This window comes from Pezoporus flaviventris, unplaced genomic scaffold (assembly GCF_033815535.1).
Source record: "Pezoporus flaviventris isolate CSIRO_AGI_PZ_B2104156 unplaced genomic scaffold, CSIRO_AGI_Pfla_v1 ptg000001l, whole genome shotgun sequence".
Taxonomy (NCBI): domain Eukaryota; kingdom Metazoa; phylum Chordata; class Aves; order Psittaciformes; family Psittacidae; genus Pezoporus; species Pezoporus flaviventris.
Window position 1 is genome coordinate 14,105,393 of NW_026892549.1, and position 20,937 is coordinate 14,126,329.

General features: G+C 38.7%; 1 long non-coding RNA gene across 1 annotated transcript in view; it reads right to left on the bottom strand.

Moving 5' to 3' along the window:
• Positions 1 to 20,937, bottom strand: part of LOC133265027 (uncharacterized) — a 161,180-nt gene that overhangs the window by 70,565 nt on the left and 69,678 nt on the right. The window contains exon 2 of the long non-coding RNA XR_009741847.1: positions 20,808 to 20,885. This is a non-coding gene — a long non-coding RNA (uncharacterized LOC133265027). The remainder of the gene's footprint in view (positions 1 to 20,807; positions 20,886 to 20,937) is intronic.

Sequence of the window (20,937 nt, forward strand, 5' to 3'; positions counted from 1 at the left end):
AAGCCTGCTTGGGACCCTGGATGTCTTCTCAGGCAGTTGGCCTGAACCAAAGTCCATGCTGATACGGCTCCACTGCCATTGGCATGACTGCAAGCCGAATTAAAAGGAGCTCATTTGGGTCTATGTATGCTACAGTTGTTTTGTGATGGTTTGTGGAGAACAGGATCAGGCCTCCTACCCCTCCAGCCACACCATTAGCACATGCATGGACATGTGTCAGCAGGGTCCTTGCCTTGGCCCCCCTACACACAACAAAGAGGACAATGTCCTACCTTCATATGGATTTGTAATGCAATAAGATTCCCCCATTCTTTTAGTCTGGATGATTATCATGAGTTTGCCATGTAAAATGAAAACAGCTTAATGCAAACAGGATGCTAGCCCTCAGTATTTAAAAATCATGAGCCAGAATCCAGAAAGTCAGAAGATTGACTTTAAAATCATGGCAGTTCAAGAGACAAGAATTGTGCTGGTTTTAATTGTTCTGCTGTAACTCGATTCATATTTTTAAGCTTTTTCTTAGTAAACACATAGGCTGGAAACATACTTTTAAAAGGACTACATGTTCAGATTTACAACCTTACTCCAGCACTTGGGGCTTTAGGGAAAACAGCAAATATCACAAGAGTTGTGCTAAAATTGCAAAAGTTGCCAATGCTTAAAAATAAACCCCCAAATTTGGCTTAAAACACAAACTATTTATTAACTAAATCCTACACTGTCAAACTAGCTGGTGATTCTGAACGCCTCTAAGCAAACTACAGACACCTTAGAAAGATCTGATTTCTCAGAGGGCATATGCTCAGTTACTGCAGTTTAGGCCAAAACTTTTATGAAAATAATGCAATGATTCCAATTTAACATTAGCTATAAAGTTTGGAAATTATTCTTTATGTACTCCCAAGATCTCTTCAGACATCATCAGCAGCTTTAAATTTCTATTTAAACATTTCCCACGGCCCACATACATGCACGATCTTTCTCCCTTTCCCTGTTCTTTCACCATCTCTGCTGGTCAGAAGATAAAGCAATTGTTGTCATCTTCTACTAATACTAAGAAAGGCAGCAAGAAATAAAAAATCAAGTCCCTGTCATATCCCATCGAGCACACTGGCTAGATATGGATGTCTCGCCCCCATTTACAATCTGAACCAAAAGATTTGAAGCCAAGAAAGCAGCTGGCACAATAAAAACAGTAAAAGCTCTAGCTGGCACCTCACACTGACAATGACTAGCCAAATCTCCATAGGGAAAAATGCCAATATAGATTTCTGTGACAAAAACAACAAAATAGATTTTTGTCAATGTACATAGATTTGACAGGAAGTCAGACAAATCTATCAATAATGAGTGACATATATCTGCAATATTCCCAAACAAAATGGTACATTTGAAGACAAACTGAGAAAATAACTAATTGTGTTACACATGACACATATTCATCTGGACTTTTTGATAACAACACTGTAACTCATTAGCGCAGGTTACATTGCAGTTATCCTAGGAAAAATTGACCAGATATACCAACATATTTCATATTTAAGTCCTTTTCAAAGCACCCTTCAAAGCACTATTATTTCAGAAAGGAGCAAATTACTTCTGAGACTCTTGCAGTTAAAATCAAGTCTTTATGAGATGGAAACCTGGATTCCTAACTCTGGCACGAACTTCGTAACAAGCATCCTTATTTCCACGCTTAGAGGGCAGAAACAATTATTAAAAAGTGTATATCAAAGAGCTGCTATATAGTCTTTTTCATGGGAGATTACATGTAAGATATAGTGCTGTGCAAATGAAAATATTGCTAGTGCTCTGCTGTCACTGAACAATGTTTGCAAGAAATTGCTATTTATTTTACAGCCAGGTGCATGCTACATCATATGGAGCCCATGAGAACCAAGTGTCTCTGCTTTTGGAAAGACACCTCTGTGAAAAGTTTAGTTGGGCAAGGGGGGAAGAGGAAAGTAACTATTTACAAACTTCCATAGCTGATAAGCTGAATCTAACTTAGTGTTTATGTATTACAAGCATCTTAGCAAAAATAGCATAGTGCACCTTAGTGGATAAATGTTGATGAATTAGGTGTCAAAAGTCTCCAGGAACACAGATTTTCGTCCAACTTTTGGCCAAACTTGGGACAGATTCTGACAGAGCTAGAAAGACATGATTGGAGGTTCAGAAGCCACAGTGATTGGATTGAAGCAAGTGTCTAGCAAGACAGCTATGCAAACAGATGGCAAGACCCAGATAGAAAATGTTTTTAAGTGCAAAGCAGAAACTCATGGAAAAAATGTCTTACTCATACAAATTCTATAGTCTTCAAAAACATCTGAAGTAGTTCTTACACATAAATGAACTAGATGAGCCAAATCATCTCTACTTTGGAGAAAGTGTGTCAAACATATTGCCCCGATTTACTATGAAGTATGCACTGCCCTGTATTTCAGAATAAATTATAAAAGTAAGAAAGCTCTAAAAAATGTCCCAGCCACTAACTCTCAGGCATATATACATATACAGTTCATATACATATTTACATATATGTTTATATACATATATACAATTCATATACAGTTCACTGACTGATGGAGAAGATCACAGGACCTGACCTGCCATACTCATACCACAGAAGCCCTCAAGTCGACAACTAAACCATGGCAGAGAAGCTTGTAGAGACTCCCTGTAATAATTCACGAATACAGTGCTTTGATAGTCATGACATTTACAGCCTGAAGATATTAGTAAATTTAATAGGAAATCATAAGAAAGGCAACCAAGAAAAGGAGGATGCAATAAAACCACCATGAAGCAAATATCTTAGGGAAAACTAAGAACCAGTGGCTGGGTCATTTCCAGCAAAGCCTACATTTTGATTTGGACCCAAAGGGCCAAGCAAAAGAAGAGGGAAGAAATCTATGGCAGGCTTAAAGTAAATATATTTCTTAAGAGAAGAGAAAATTTTAGGAGGAACCAGGGTAAAACTTGAGAACTGACTGAGGAGTGCCTAAAGGAGGCAGGCACTGAACGCAATAAATCTTGACCTGAGGTCATGAGGTCATACCTTTCCACAATTTTTTTCAAGACCTGTTTTGGTTTTTTTGTTTGTTTTTGGGGTTTTTTTGTTTTTTTTTGGGGGGGTGGTATTTTTTTTTTCCCTCTACTGGATAAATACAATAAACAAATAAAATAATAACCATTGGGTAGTTTAGTGTGTAGATACTTAATTCCTGTTGACTAAAACCAGTGACATAGTACCTAAACATCTCCGATGGTCTCTGCCCATTTATTTAGAGAGAATTAGTCATTACTTCTGTTTCAAGAAGTTTGTCACCCATACGCTGCGTGCAAACAGGCATCAACAGACAAGCTCAACATCAGAAAAGCTCAGATGCCCAGTTCAGTGGCTGGGGGGAAGTGGTGGATGCTGTGAGCCATGACCCACAGCCAAGCTTGAACAGAGGTATGGCCAGGCACAGACTATGATAAGGCCCTCAAAAGTTATACAAAAAAGCAAAGATAAATGTGTTTGAGACGAACCTTTTCTCTGAGCATTTTACACCCTCCACTTTATTACATTTTTTAGTGGCTTTATCAAAAAATACAAAACTGTAGTTTGGAATATATTCAGTTCTGCAAGGTAATTTCCTCTTCAAAATGAAAAATGGGAAAAAGAAAATAAGTAATGCTTTAATTTGTTATTAGGAGTAATTACTGCTTGGCCTCGAGGGGTTACTTCTACATTGGTTTTAACAAGAAACCCATTTAACATATATTTATCTTTGTAAATTGTCCTGAATGATCAGCAAATACCTAATCATCTGCAAAAAGCTGTTTAAAACATCCTTACCCTGATAACAGGAAATTATAACCTATGAGACCAAAGAACCTAAAGTGGTGGTTTAAATCATGATAGACATTTGCAAGTAGGCAAGAAGTAGCTATTTTCACATGTTTTCTTCAAATCTTTTTCTTTGGTTATTAACACATCAGAAACAGATCTATTTTATTCCACAGGCAAGACCCTGCACTTGAAGGATTCCAAAATCCTTGAAGAAAGGTGAGTTTGTATGCTGAACCACCTAGGCAAGGCACAAACCTCTGGTCTGGATTTTGAGAGGAATTAGGCCAGGATTAGACCTTACAGGAGGCTCATGAATGCTGCAGATGAGCAAAATACCATATATGTAGAGAAAATACCAATATTTGAAGAACAAGGAGATCCACTCAGACTTCAAACCTTGTGTATTTCAATCAATTTCAAATTTCTTTTTTGCATTATTCATTGAAGGCCCTGTGACATGGTTAGAGGTAAAAAGAGACTAAAATTGACCTCACAGCTCAGCTTTGATACATGAAAACAGACGTGAATGTCGCATCATCCCTCTGCCCTGCTTTCTCTGCTCATGTGAGCAGACAGGGGATGGAAAAATACAATAGTTTTCCTCTCTAGGGATTAGATAGCTCAAGGGATTGGTAAAATGACACAAGCCTTTCAGTCCTAAATCAATTACTCAGAATTGACTCAGGTTGTTAGTAACTGAGTTCGTTTGTTTGGCTACATAAAATACATAAAATATATTCACTCTCACAATTAATGCTATTTTTGCTCAGTATACACCAGACACTAGAGAGGCTTAAAGGATATCTGCCCACATGATGTCTTTGAAAGTCTAATGACACCAAAATCTAGAAGCAAAACATGGAAGCTATCATCACTGTTTGAAGCTAAAAATACCCACATTCTGGACAAAACACCCTCAAAAGTTTCTTTACAATGTCTCTGAAGTTAAACAAGCTCAATACAAGGTCTGCAAATACAAAAAGCCTCACATAAGCAGGTCTAAGAGTTTCTGTTATGAAAATTTCAGGAAATCTACTTCCAAGGCATTCTATTAATGGGAACTAGTGTTTCTTTTCTACAAAAAAAGTAAATATATTTTACACAAATATAATTTTACCTTTGATGAGGCTAAAAATATTCTTTAACTCCATGTTAATTCATACAGGCATGATAATGAGCCTGTAAATATCCAAGTGCAGGTAATATTCTTCACAAACATCTAACAATAATCACCAGCTCTGTGATGCTGAGCTGAGCATGGATGCAGAATATGAGTATAAAACAGCTGAATATTTGAAGGGAAGTGTTCCCATGAGAGAAACAGAAAAGTTTTCAAAAGTTTCATAAACCTCAGAAAAGTTTATATTTGGTTTGGGGAATGCCAAATGAAAAAAAGAAGGGAGGAAAAAAAAAAAAGGAGGAAAACCAAACAATTCTGGTTCTTATTTTATCTGAAGTAGTTCAAGCGTCTTCTTGTTAATCTGCATGAACTTGCTCTGTGCTGACACTTGGCAGCCAGGGCTTTTCATCCGAAAAGTGGATGATCACAAAGCAAAAAAACCCCTCTAAATAATAACTCTTTTGCATATTTAGATCACACAGAACTACAAAGAGAGACTTCTTTCTACTCTTACAGATTTATTCCAGTCCCTAAAAATACAATTATTTAAGAGTTGGGTCTGCAGTGGAACACTGCAAGCAGAAGCACTGGTTCCTGGAGAAGAGCCATTGTGATGGGGCAGGTGGGACAGGGGGATGAGGGAGCAGCACCGCTGTTCTACCCAACCCAGGGAGCAGGCAGTACACACCTCCTGCTGAACCTGAAATCCAGATCAGCTCTTGGGACCAGAGCCTGCTTTATCAGAATTAGGAAGTTCTGTCTACCAGACTGCAGAAAACTGCATGAAGGACCATAAGCAATACATATATTTTTTTCAGTTGGACAGATGAATGGGTTAGAGACCAGTTGAGCAATCTGGACATCCATAAATCCATGGGTCCAGATGTGATGCACCTGCAGGTGCTGAGGGAACTGGCGGAAGTCATTGCTAGACCACTCTCCATCATCTTTACCAAGTCTTGGGAAACGGGAGAGGTGCCTGAGGACTGGGGGAAAGCAAATGTCATTCCAGTCTTCAAAAAGGGCAAAAAGGAGGACCCGGGTAACTGTAGACCGGTCAGCCTCACCTCCATCCCTGGGAAAGTGATGGAACACCTTATCCTTGGTGCCATCTTAAGGCATATCAAGGATAAGAGGGTTATGAGGGGCAGTCAACATGGCTTCACCAGGGGGAAATCATGTTTGACCAATCTCTTAGCCTTTTATGAGGAAATAACACGGTGGATGGATGACGGCAGAGTGGTGGATGTGGTCTACCTTGACTTCAGCAAAGCATTTGACACAGTCTCCCACAGCATCCTCACAGCTAAATTGAGGAAGTGTGGACTGGATGATCAGGTAGTGAGGTGGACTACGAACTGGCTGAAGGAGAGAAGCCAGAGAGTTGTAGTCTATAGGGCGGAGTCTAGTTGGAGGCCTGTAACTAGTGGAGTGCCTCAAGGGTCAGTACTGGGACCGGTATTATTTAATATATTCATCAATGATTTAGATGAGGGAATTGAGTGTACTATCAGCAAGTTTGCTGATGACACTAAGCTGGGAGGAGTGGCTGACACACCAGAAGGCTGTGCTGCCATCCAGCGAGACCTGGACAGGCTGGAGAGTTGGGCAGGGAATAACTTGATGAAATATAACAAAGGAAAGTGTGGATCCTGCATCTGGGCAGGAACAACCCCAGGTTCCAGGATAGGTTGGGGAACGACCTGTTAGAAAGCAGTGTAGGGGAGAGGGACCTGGGGGTCCTAGTGGACGACAGGATGACCATGAGCCAACACTGTGCCCTTGTGGCTAAGAAGGCCAATGGCATCCTGGGGTGTATTAGAAGGGCGGTGGTTAGTAGGTCAAGAGAGGTCCTCCTTCCCCTCTACTCTGCTCTGGTGAGACCCCATCTGGAATATTGTGTCCAGTTCTGGGACCCTCAGTTCAAGAAGGACAGGGAGCTGCTGGAGAGAGTCCAGCGCAGGGCAACAAAGATGATTAAGGGAGTGGAGCATCTCCCTTATGAGGAAAGACTGAGGGAGCTGGGTCTCTATAGTTTGGAGGAGACTGAGGGGTGACCTTATAAGCATCTATAAATATATAAAGGGGGAGTGTCACGAGGATGGAGCCAGGCTCTACTCAGTGGCAAACAATGATAGGACAAGGGGTAATGGGTACAAACTGGAACACAAGAGGTTCCACTTAAACTTGAGAAGAAACTTCTTCTCAGTGAGGGTGACAGAACACTGGAACAGGCTGCCCAGGGAGGTTGTGGAGTCTCCTTCCCTGGAGACATTCAAAACTCGCCTGGACACATTCCTGTGTAACATTATCTAGGTGTTCCTGCTCCGGCAGGGGGATTGGACTAGATGATCTTTCGAGGTCCCTTCCAATCTCTAGTAATCTGTGATACCGTGAAAAGATGTTTTCTGTAAAAAGTTCAGAAACTGTTTCCAATTTATTATTTTTTTTTTAAGCAGAGGTGTACAGGTATGGACACATGCAGACAATGGCAGCAGACTTTTTAGATCAAACTTATTTAATACTTTTAAAATCTGTGTTGTTCTTCCCTATTTGCAAGGGATAGTTTATGCAGACAGGACAAAGCCCTAAATCAGTTCAGTAGCAAAAGCAGAGAAAATTGTCGAGACAGGTTTCAGATGAGAAACTGGTGTCTGCGACCCAGAATTAAGTGATGAAACCCAAGTATGGGGTGGCATCACAGCTAAATCTATGCAGGTAGGGATGGAGATGATCTGCTGGGTGAAAGAGGTTGGGCAGCATTGAGAATAAGGAAATTTATTAAGAGGAATTACAAGAACCAGCCATGATTTTAGAAGTTTTTTCCACCCAACCCTGACTTTTCCAGAGCCTTTCACAGTGCCACTTTAAGAAAGAAATAAAAAAGACTCTGCAATGATGCAAGGGTTCACAAAAATCCTTTAGAAAGTAACATAGCAGATGAGTTTGCAGCATACTCCGATTAACTCTTACATGCCTCAAGAAATCAAAAAGGAATTTACAAACATTTGGAGGTAAGAAACATTATTTAGGAGGGGAGATTAGATCGTTAGTATCTTGTAATTTCCACAGCCACTTAACATCTTCATTTCCAACACAGGAGGCTAAAGCAAATGTGGCATCCCCACAGAAGAGTAACTACTGACTCTGTATCTGATGCCTGCATTTCAAGGTCCATTTTAGGGCTCAACTGCCCTCTGGTACCACAGGCATGCACTGCCAATGTCATTCACCCTGTAAATCAGAAATTGCCCTGGTGCATTCATGTGTAGTAATTATTTTAAAGGATTTATGGCAAGGCCTGCTTTCACACCACGGGACTTGCCTGAGCTGCAGGAATGACATTCCAAGCTTTTATTTATTTCTTTATTTGCCAGACCCTTAATGTTATTCCTCTGTAGCTTTTTGGCACATGAATTTATAGCACTGTCTAAAACTCTAATACTTCTCTTTGAATATACTTGTGGACGTTTCTGATCTCACTTTAATTGGGCATGCTTTAGGCTCACATAAAATATTAACATCTTAGCCAATGAAAGTTAGCGCCCAAAAGCTCAGACGGTTCTAAAATTAATACAACCTTGTTTCCTGCTCACAGAAGCCACAAAAGATCAATTCCAGAATAATTTTTTTTTCAGTATCTGATAGTTCATTTTATCCAGGCAAAACAGGCTTATTTCATGACCTTCTGGACATGCTGTGATGCACATATATGCTTGCAAAGTTGAAATACAGACAGCTGAAACTTCTGATATAAAGATTATTTGGGGAGAGTTTGACTATTTCTTCAGTTGTCTTAATCTTAGGCACACAAACCTAAAGATTTTTCCATCCAAGAAATCAAAAATTCTATTATTTTAAAAGTTAAATAATGTTGATAAGTTTTATTAGCTTAGTTTTCTCAGTAAGGGTATTGTCTCCAAGTACATCATACCCATCACCCCACAGGACAGCCATATACAAAAGAATGTTGAGAAATTCCCATTTAGAAAGTATGTACAGGTTTCCTAAACAAAGCAGGCCAAGTAGAGGAATGAAATGCCTCTGGATGACCACGTGACGGCATAGCTGCAGCAGGAGCCAGATTGCTGGGCACTGAGAATTTGCACAGGAGGAATCAGAGGTGAGAAAGTTTAATGGTTTCATCAACTAAAATGTGCAGTTGCTAAATCATAAGGATAGGACTGATGTTGAATTTAATAAACCAACTCACGTTGTACAACTGCTTCAAAAAAATTGAGGTACTTATGGTATGCCCTAAAGAGGATCATATGCTGGACAATTCCTATTCATTGCAGAAGCCCCTTTACGTCAGCTGAGAAAGCCGTAGGTGTCAGTAACACTGACCCATCAGCAAGGTCAGCCCTACAGATAAGTCTGCTGCAGAACTGCTTATCTGGGCCTCGAGGAAGCATTAAGTCTGTCCCACGCTGCCTCCTCCTCGAGGCTGCTGCCAGGAACGTGAATTCACACAGGGCCAGTTCACGTTCCTACTCCAACACTTGTCAGAGCAATGAGATATTGGGATTGCAATGCCTGAAAGTTACACAAATCACCACTGTCCTTTGCATTGTCAGGACCTTCAGAATATTCTTTAATACAGTTAGGTAGCTGTTCTCTGTCACCCCACCAGCAGAATCCAACCATTTTCAACAGTCAAAGAGTTAGAGGTGGTTTTGCCACATGGCAACGATCACAAGAATGTGATCGTTCCTAGAACAGCCCACAATGAAAGGGGAGTTTAAAGAGCTCAGGAAGTGTACTTCCATGGATTTCAGAAATGTGCTGAGGCAGGGATGCACAATGTACTTAAAAGTACGTCTGTTCCTAATAGTACCACCATGTGGGTTCTCTTTACCAACTATATCATAGACACTAATTATTCATTTACTCAAAATGTATTTCCCCAGTTCTCCTCTGATTTGATAGTTCTTTAAAGGAAAAGCACAAACTTTTTGAAACAGAGATAGCCAGGTTCAGAAACAAACCTATAAAAAGTAAAAAAAAAAATTATCTTTTTTTTTTTGAGGAGGGAGGTTGCTTTGTAGGAAATGGGACTTTTCCTAAAAAGAAAGCAGTGACTAAAAAGAAAATATGGCAATTTTAAACTGTTATAGGAATGAGCACTTTGTAATATTTTTATTGTTATTTTTAACTTTTTCTATCTGAGACTTGAAAAAAAACTTTCACTGTGGGAATAATATTCAAAAAATTAAAACATTCATCATGTAAACGTTTGTTAACTCCTGACACCTCTCTTGTCCTCCCATATCACAAAAAGTCCCTCAAAATAAACAAGAAATTATGTTCTGACCCCTCCAGAGACCTCACAAACTCCTCTGGAGGTTTTGCCATTGCTATTCATTTTACACAGAAAGTTCTCAGACGCCTTTCTGATGGCTCCAGTGTGTAACCCTGAGATAGATAAGCTTAGAGCTGGGGAATCAAGTCCAAGTCAGGAATTTATGGGAAAGCACACAGAGCAGATGGTGGAGGAATGAGAGAGGAAGGGAGCCACAGCTGAGAGAGAGTGAGTGTTGAGACTGTGTCAGATGGGAGAAGGAGGAAAATCATGCTGATCTAGAAATGTACAGTAGAACTCTTCAATACTGAATTAGTAAATAACTAGGCAAAGATATCTTTTCCTTTCAGGTACTCTAGGGCTTCTATTTTCACCACGTATGCACAATTAACATTTTAATCCTCACTATACCCCTAACAGGAAAAAAGCAGAGTTACTGGCCTTTTACTGATCCTGGCATCCTCCTACCCAGTGCCCCCAAATCCCATGTTTCAGGTCAGCTTCAACACAGTTCTCCCTTACTGGGACCTTTAATTCAGCTCTCCACCTATTGTTTACCATGGATCTTGAACTCCCATCAGGATGGGAGAAGCAGCATACCCTGTAAAATAATTCCAAAATGTATTTGTAGTTATAGTCATTGCTAATAATGGTTAGTGAAACATTAAGTTACCCTTACTTCTTAATGTACCTGTTGCATGAATCAGTTGTCTTTGCAGTTGTAAGGGAATTAAAACAATGATCCTTAGTTTGTAAGGTTGGTTATTGGGCCCAGACATCCTTTTCAGTACACAGGTCACAACCTGAACTGACAAAGAAGATGCATAACCTTTAAAAAGAAAACGAGAAATTAAAAATAAAATAAAAAAGGCTCTCTTCCTGCTTGTATTTTAAAAAATGTCTGCCTGTCCATTTTCTATATTCAGTTGATCTATAAGCCTGTTTTCACTGAAAGAAAAGCCCTCCTAAAGAGCATGGTACTTTTTAAAGACAAGTCTGCCTGTGAGGCCAGACTGAGCAGCTGAAGAGCAAAAGCAAAGGTGAGCCCTTACTCCTTCACCCCCAAATACACAACTTCTCGCAAAGAATAGAGCAGCCTCAGAGTTGCTCAATTTCCCCCCCATGGGCAGAGATCTTTGCATTCCACACTAACTGGTGGTGCCCCAAAAATGCAGTCGGGTAGCTCTGGTTTCTGATGCCAAGATATGCCTCACTCCCCTTTCTCACACTTCCCATCCCCAGCCTGGTGACAAGTGGCGGGCAAAGAAGAGCCAAAATCCTGCCAGCAGCAAAATGCTCTCAAGGGCCAGGTACAGATTTCCTTGCACTATTTCATATAGAGCAATCAGCCTCAGCATATCCCGGCAGAAGCTAAAGGTATTGCAGCTGTCAATAACGCCACAGTCTCTGCTATTAAGCATAAGATCAAAGTGACAGAAGCTGTCCTCATTTCCACCCATTGGAGTCTCACAGAGAGAGCTGGCCTGGCTTCGTCAGGGAGCGGGCTGTCATGCAGCACTGGAAAGCAGAATAACACAAATAGTATGAGCTTACAGTCTGAGGTCTTGTGAAGAAAGCAATGCTGGAAAGCACATTTGGGAAACTCAGGAAGCAGTAGCTTGTGCAGAGCATCAGAATCTGTGGTGCTGCTCTGCAAAATTTTCACAAATTTTCACAAAATTTTCTCTCTCACGCCATGAGTGAATACAGGCTATTTGTGATAAAAGGGGTGTTACAGGCTTTATGGTCAGAGTATTGATGGTAAGTTAGGTGCTTAAGAACACAGATCAGCATTACCTTTCCAAAAAGCATTTTTAGACGCCTAAATATTTTCTTTAAATCTGGTGCTGATCTCCACAAATATCCTGGGCTTTCCTTATAACTCCTGACACACACTGCTAGCCGCATCCTCACAGGTGAAAACAAGCAGGCTTTCTGTTATTACATTCCTACACTTCTGGACACAGCTAAAACCATAAAATGAACCTAAAATTAGAAGGCCCATTCCACCTGTGACACAGTAGGTGTTAAAATTCCTTTGGTTTTCAGAATCATAAAAATCAGAGATTCAAAACTAAAAAGTGATGAGTTTGAGTAGCACCGCTTGACTCCCATCTGCGGGTTAGAGCTGACAACATATTTTTACCCCTTGCAGACAGAGATTACTGGATGAAAGCTGTCATACAGAAAAGGCTAGACAACACGTCATTCAGGTCACCCACCAGTTATTTCTCATGATACAACATGATCTTCTGGGAATATGAGGGACTACCCCAGCAACTATTGGAACTGTGGTTGCTATTTACCTCCAGTCTCAGTAAAATTTAAATAAGAAAAAAAAATTTTGAAAGGGACAAACCAATGACTGTTGCACTTCAAAAAGCTGGAAAAGCTGATAGGAGCGGCAGTCTGTTTCTAAATGGCATTTTCTAACTTTTGTGGCCTGAGCTTGAAAACTTCAATCAGAAATTTCCATTTTTCTGGAAGCAATATTTATCTTGCTCTTTGTCCTGCCATTTCAGTGCTTCATTTCAGAACCCAGACAAAATACAGAAATTAAGAAGTTTTTGAAAAATAGCAAGATCAGGATGAAAAACAAAACAAAAAAGCCCCAAAACCTAAATAAAACAACCAAACAAAATACTCACATCAAAATCCTATATAAATATTAATGAATTAATTTTTCAAAATACCTATGAAATTAGAGTTTGCATTTTGGATTCTGGTTTTGATTGCCTTTTTTTTTTTTTGTGCCAGCCGGTTTGCCCATTCCTCATACAATTTCAAACTTTTCAGCCCAAACAAAGCCTCTTTCTTGCCCACATGTGGCTGCATCTAAGTCTGGGTCAGCCCACTTAAACATATGGTGTAAGAGGGAGAATAACAATGGGATGGTGAGGGGTAAAGGTAGCATTTCTTTTGACTACCAGGCAAAGTCAAGAGTGTCTTTTCAGGAAAAGTATCTCTGACAAGTGAGAGGTATTAATTCAGCTTTAAGGCTGAGTACTGCTCTTCAGAGAAGGACTAAAAGATAATGGTGGATACCAAAAATGAAAAAAAAGTTTTTGCCTACTGAGGCCCTTTCAAATAATTAAAAAATAGCAATAGCCATAATGGCTTAATGAATTAATGGAATTAATGAAGACATGTTCAGAGTACTAAATACCATGCACTATATAGAAGAACAACACACCCACCCAGATTTAGGTATTGGACTGTTTCAAGTCTGCAGGAATGGTGTTCAAGGAGAATGGGAAAAAAGAGCATAAGGAATTTCAAGGAGGAGATTGAGGCTATAAAGCAAACCACTTCAGACTCTACAGGAAGTGTGACAGACGGCTGGAAGATAAAAATGGGATAGAAACTGGAAAATGAAAGAAAAAACACTTTCCTGTACCATCTACACAGATGAATAACAATGTTTCCCCATTTTTTTTCTATATTAGATTATCTGATCAACTTCTCAGAAGGAGGGCAAATATTTCTATCCATATGGCAGATTTTAAAGTACACTGATGAGCTACCTTCCTAGGTTTTTGTTGTAATTATTTTAACCAGTTTCCGGTTATATCTGTAGCATATAATTGTTTACCTATTCTGTCAATGCTTCATACACCAATAACTTAAACTAGAAGTGAAATCACTGGTATGAGTGGTGAATTTTCTAATCATGTTATTGGTTGTAAGTAATCAACAGGCTAATTTGAAAAAAAAAATTGAGACAGCCATTTTTAAGCCATTTCGAAGCCATTTCTTTAGAAAGCAGCATGTGTAACGTACATACCTTCACTTTACAAATCAAGAGAAATAATTTATTTCCCAGGGGAGTGTTATAACCCTGGGGATAAAAAAAAAATCTAATTGTCACTGTGTTTAAGTATAGGAATATATTATTTTCTCTAATATTCTACTTAGCATCCTCATCAACACATCAGGGCTAAGATATAACACACTAGGTATAGCAGACCTCTGCTTAAAAGCACTAACTGACGTTGCTGAAGCACTTCACAGCAGTCATAACAAAGTACAGTAACAGCAACAATCAACTCTTTTTTAATTGTATCCATCTCAGTTGTAGACCAGCACAGTACAGTTTACAATAGCAGCACTGAACTGCTATGAGCTGTTAATGTCAAATCCTACAGTAGTGTATTTCAGGAGGCTTGTAACTTTTTCTAAATGTACCAGATTGTTAAAAATCATTGTTACATGTTTATCTGCAAGTAAGTAATGAAGGGCCTGAGAGTTTTAAAAAATGACTTTTGCAATTACCAATAGTCTGGTTGACGTTTAACAGTTACTGTTATAATCCTTCCCGTATCAAAAATTATAGCTGAAGTTAAATAAGAAGGCATGTAGCTTTACAAGCTCCCAAGTAGCCTGCCTTTAAAAGTCCCCACATGTCTCAGCAAGATGAGTAATTGTCCATCAGCCTATGGTTCATTAGGGATCAGGAATCAATTGAGTGGGAGGGTTCATCATAGCAGGTTATACGAACCTTGGCTGTGCTGGATTCCTGATGAATAGAGTAGTTGGGAAAGAGAAACTTTTATCTGATGGCTCCAAGGTAGTTAGGCTACCGACAACTATGTAGTATAAGGCTAATTGGGCTGGTAAGGAGCAGAGGTAGAGGACAGGGTCCAAGCAGAGAATCAAATGCTCCTTTGGAGCTCTGGGGACAGCAGAAAGCCTGTCTGGGAGGATAACAGACTCTATAAATGAAAGGCTCATAAAAATTAACCAAGTAGAGAAATGTTCCTCAGATAAAAAATATGCTTTATAGCTGTGATTAAAAATGTGTTGTTGTAAATAGTGGCTGTGCATGTTACAGGATAGTTTCAGCTTCGATTTTTATCACCTATTAAAATTATTTTGGCTGAATCCTTTCTTTCCATGGATAATGCTTCCTCTCACATTCTCCCTCCATGGCTTCACTGCTTTGGAAAGGTAACAAATTATCAAACCAGTATTTCTTCCCTCTTCCAGGAATCACAGGTCCTTCCCATTACCTCCTTATAAGCAAGCTTTTACTGTAGCCATCTGTAGATGGGGTATGCAAGAAAAGTTCGGCATCCATTTTACTGTTATTATACACAAAAGGAGTCATGAAATGGTCAAATATTATAAAAAGACAACAATTAAGAAAGACATTTTGGGGAAAGCAGTGATCTTCAGCAACAGATGAGCTCTCTTCCTGGTGCCGAAAATGCTTGATTTATACTCTTTCAGCAGAATGAACAGGATGAACTAAAGTGTCTACATCTGCTCAAGACTGCATGGCTTTAATCACTGCTAGCCTTAGTGGTCTGCATATGCTTGCAGAAATTCTTACAATGAGATGAATAAATACATGAAAGCATTCGCTCGCATGATGGCACATAGCAGAGGTTCTGAATAATGATGGATGAACCTCAAAGGAGATCATAGGTTCCATTTAGCTGAGTGCTTGCGCATTAGGGTTAAGAGCCCTAACTACATAAACCACTTAAGCCTGCAGAAGTGGACTGCAAACTGATGTGAGAACTACCTCTCCACTGCTCCTATCCGAGTTTAAAATCACAGGGAGTCAGCTTTGGGTGTCACAAGTCCAGATTTTAAGAACTAACTCCAAACAAACAAAATTTGATTAGGAAGACGGGAAAAAGCTTGGGTCACTTGTTATTGTACTGTCATTTACAACTTAAGCTACACAGAATGACAGTATTTCTAATGCATGTTGTATGCATGGACACCTCTAGGGAGTGTGACTTTCTACCACTCTATCATTGTGGAGTAAATGAGCCTATTATCTTCATACCATCACCATACAACACTGAGTATCTCATATTACTACAGCTATGGCATAAGCAGATGGGGCAAATGTAAAACTCATGGAAGACATCAGAACTTTTTTCACTGAATATAAAAAATCTTCTGATTTTGTTTTTGTGGAGCTCACAGGTGAGCTCAAACCAATGAACTGTAACTCTTCCAAAGAAAATTGTAATGAGTGTCAGTTACCATTTTGAGGTTGCAAGTATTCTGCTTCCTTATTGGACACAGCCAGGAACTTGTTTATGATTACTCTGTTTCTCTGAACTAATACCCCAAGCATGCAGCATCTATGCTCATATCTCACTTTTTATGAAAAGTACAACTTTACTCATATGAAAGGTATTACTACATCCTGATTTGTAGGACTATATCTACAGACTGCATCCAAGAATACTGGAATAATTCCAAAGCCTCCCCATGATTTCAGCAAGCTCTGGATCTGGCTATACATGGGCTGCATCTTTATTACCCAAGCATGTATAAGAGTAGGTAGACTTCTAAGACCTTGTGTAGACATCTGTGATGACAAAAAATGAATCACATACACTGTCTTTTAAGTAATTACTCAAATTTCCTTTTTTTCATTCTCAAGAAAAAATAATCTAAAAGCATTAGAAGTGTTACCATTAATTTATTTGTTTACCTATGGAGAAGTAATTTCTGGCTTGTGTAAGTCTTTTTTAAAACGGCAGTTTGCAAAGACATGAATACAAAGGGCTGGAATGCTTACTTCAGCTTAAACCTAGAGCTACACAAAGACATTCCTGGTATTTAACTTTTTTTTTGTTAAGTTGTTGTTTTGAAACTTCCATTTTTATGTGAAGCTTCATGACATCCTGAGTCAAAGCAATAAATGCAGCATATTTTCTGGGTCATAACACTCCCATCGCCTTCAAGAAATCATGCCAAATAGCTATGTCTGTATTCACTCAAAATAATACTTCCTCTAAAAATGCATGACATCTTATATGATTTACATCATGTTATGTTGCGGATTAGGTTAATGACTTCTCGTGCTTCTGTGAACCATTCGAAGTACCAGAATATTACTTTATATAAAATATAAATAGAGTATATTGCTGCAGTGGTGGGTTATTTAACACATGTATTTCCACATGGGTCTAAAATGAGGGGTGGTACCAACATGTAATGAGCTCCTTCTTCCTGTGTAAAAACAAATGGATTACACTGCTTTTCAGAGCAGACTGGTCTATTTATAGATGAGAATTAAATATTTTTCTAGCTTTGTTCTGGGTGTTTTATTTGGAATGTGTCTGTGCTTTAAATACTAAAGGGCTCCATTTCAATAGCAACTGAAAGAGTAACAGTTAAGGTAATTTTTTGGTCATCTGTTGCAGCTCTCTTTGGATAAAATCCAGGACAGGGATAATATCTTTTTAACTAAAAGACTAGTAAACAGCCAGATCACGGTAGTGTCAAAGACATGGTCAGGATAGCTTCACTTGAACAAATACTGAATATTTCATTTCCTATATGAAACCATTTCAGGCATATACTAAGACTTTCTCTACAGAATAAGATGCATGTAGCTAATATCAAAGTTAAAACTAGAGAAAATTTTTTGAGTCAATAACTCACTAATGGGTGGCAAATAGGTGGCATCTCAATGATCAGTTACATTCTGAAGGTAAAATAGGGGTAGGGACTGTTAGGGAAGAAAGAGAAAACACGCACAAACATAATTACATTTTTTAAATGTGCTGTGTGCCCATATCTTGAATACTGAAATCCCGGTTTCCTGATCACTCTCACCTTAAAAAGTATGTAACAGACACAGAAATGGAACAAAGAAGGACAAATGAGTATAATCAGAGCTTTTACTCATTTTGCAAGAAAAGAAAAGGAATAGGTCAGCATTGGTAAAGTTTTGAGTATGACAAAGTTGTACTGAAGTATGTATGGTGCAGTGAGTTATCAAAATCAAACCAAAACAAAAACCCCAAACAAACCAATACCCCAACTCAACAGTGTCTAATAAATCAAGAAGTTGACAACACTTAGACAAGCAGGTACCAAACTGCACAGTTACAAAATACTTCAGACACATTGCATAACTGAGCTGTGGAACTCACTAGGAAGATGTGGAGACCAAAACATAAGTTTTAAATAGGATTAAATTAATTACTGGACTATTTACCCAATAAATGTCAACAGTTAAGCAAAGACAATATGATGATACAGTGACATTCATGTTACCCCTGCTTCAAGAGGTCTCTAATCCACAGACAGGATTGGCAAGAATATTCCAAAGGGGGCTTTCTCTCTCTCTGACCTGTTCTTACACTTTTCCATAACAATTTTCTATTGTCTGCTGTTGGAGAGAGGCTACTGATCAACTTCTAGGTTGATCTTTAAATAAATAATTAAAATATATTTAAACATATAAATCTTATAAAAATAATTTCCTTAAGTCTATTATACCACTTGAAAAAAAAAATTGACAGAATATTGGTGAGAAAAAAAAACACCACAGAATCATTTCTAAGCTAAAACCACCCTTTAACAGTCAATGTATCCCACTTCTATGGAGCTTCTGTGAAACAGTATATGCACTATAACAGATTTTTATCCATCTAGTAGGTGTAGGATACTACTTAATATTTGGAAATTAACAGACTGTTTTAATGCTTTTCTGAGTCCTTTTGTCACAACTGGTTGTTATTCACCACAGGGGTAATCCATGGAAATGGGGATGATCTGGTTCCTGATCACACCAAACGACAATTGGGTGATTTCTCAAAGATATTCCTGAGAAAAACAAAACTTACTGGGATCAATCCAGAGGTAACTCAGTGAAATTTAATGGCCTGTGATATACAGGAGGTCAGACTAGATGATCTAATCATTCCCTTTGGCTTTAAAGTTTATGAATCATGCTTGAGGTGGAACTAGTAATGGGAGTCATCTAATGGGAGTGGACATTGAAGTAAGATCCCTGGTGCTTAGGAGAGCAGAGAAAGCTCACAACATTTGGCCCGAAGAAGAAGCCAATTAAGAAGGCCTCTCATAAGAAGGAGAAACTGCCAAAAAGGATTAAAGAGAAAGGTGTAGGCCTTGGTGATTTGGCATGAAAAACTAAGGCCTGAGTTAGTCTAAGTGAAGAGAGAAACTAACATGGCCAAAATCACGCTTGACCTCAGGTTTTTCAGGAAAGAGCAATTTTTCCTTTTCTGTGCATCCATTTACCACCTTCACCCCAACCTAATTGAACTGCCCCTCTGCGTCATGATTTGGGGATTTGTGAAGCTGAAGTTGTAGTTACCCTTTGTCCCTTGTTTCTGTGTCTGTCTCCTCCCTCCCTGGCTCTGGCTTTGGAAAAGTTACTGCACATAGAGCTATTGCTTTTCTAGTACTGTGGTCTCCACACACTCGCACAGCCTGTGTTCCCATACAAGACAGGTTCAAAGCACTGTTTGGGTTTGTTATTTTCCTAACCCAACAGTGATAGTCTGTCAATTAATCTGGAGGTCTTCCAGACACATGATGATAAGGAACATTTGTATTAAAAAAAGAGAAAGAAAAAAAAAAAAGGCATTACAGCATCGGCTTCCTAATACAACCACCAATGACACAGCGAAAACTGCTGTTTGGGGTGTGAGGGGAAAAACAGGTAGCTATGAAGCTATGTAGCTCACAGGTAGCCTTCTGTTTACTGAGAGTTAACATACTAACAACAGTATAATTTGCTGCTCTACATTTTTAAGTTTTACTTCTAAGAACCGTGCATTATTTATAGAAATAGCCTGATTTACATGTGGTTCCTTCACAACTGGCAGACTGCATATACAGCCATTTACATGGCACTGCTACATTACAACTTATCTCCTGTAACTATATGTTTGAATAGGAGAATGAATATCAATCTGATCAAATATACGAGTCACCCTCCATGAAAATCAATCCTCTGCAGAAGACAAATTTTGAAGATTTAAGTGGGGTCTAAGTAGTGCCTAGTCCTTGTGCATGCACAAGAGTGAATGCTACCCACAGGAAAAAAAAAGCTATGGAAAAATTCATTAATAGCTTTCAATAACAAAGACATTTGAAAATGTCATGTTCTTCTTCACATATTTCATAAACAGAAAATGTAGTATAAATTCAAGGAAAACATTCGTAATTACAAGTTATTTGCTCAGCCCCACCAATCAGAAGCAGCCTAAAATGTACTGGCAGATGTCTGGGCAAAATAAACACAGTTGCATTCAAACCACTTTTTAAAATTCTAGGGTGAGATTTACAGGCTATTTGGATCTTGTGACTTTTCACTGTTTGTTTACTAGTTAAAAAATTTTAAAAGAGAAAAAAATTGTCTTGTGAATGTGAGCCTTAACATCTTTTTTTTCAGTCTGCATGTTTCTTCAGATCAAAATATAATGTTTGAGACATTTTCCTTCTGCTGAACATACCACTGTCTGAATAACTTTGCACACAGTTTATAGTTATTGTATGTAAAGTGTGCTTTGTACCAGAGATAAAATGTTATACTTCTTTATTGATAGAGTGGCTGTGACACATTTTGCTTTTATTAAAAAAAAAAAAAAAAATTAAATCTACAAGGCTCTGACCTATACAACCAATTGTTGACTGCTTGTAATGTAGGAGAGTGTTCAACTATGGAGATATGGTTCATGAATTAGTAGGGTGTGACTAAATATAAATGTTTTCATTTAACAGATCATTATACTATTCCTTTTTTTTAACGTACTAACCAGAAAAGTTCATATCCAGCTCAGCTTCTGATATTCAGATATCTACATCACTGCAGAAGTAAGATATCATATATTAAACTAGAAAAAAAAGAATACCAGTATCACCGAAATCACCACATTTGCTAAATCG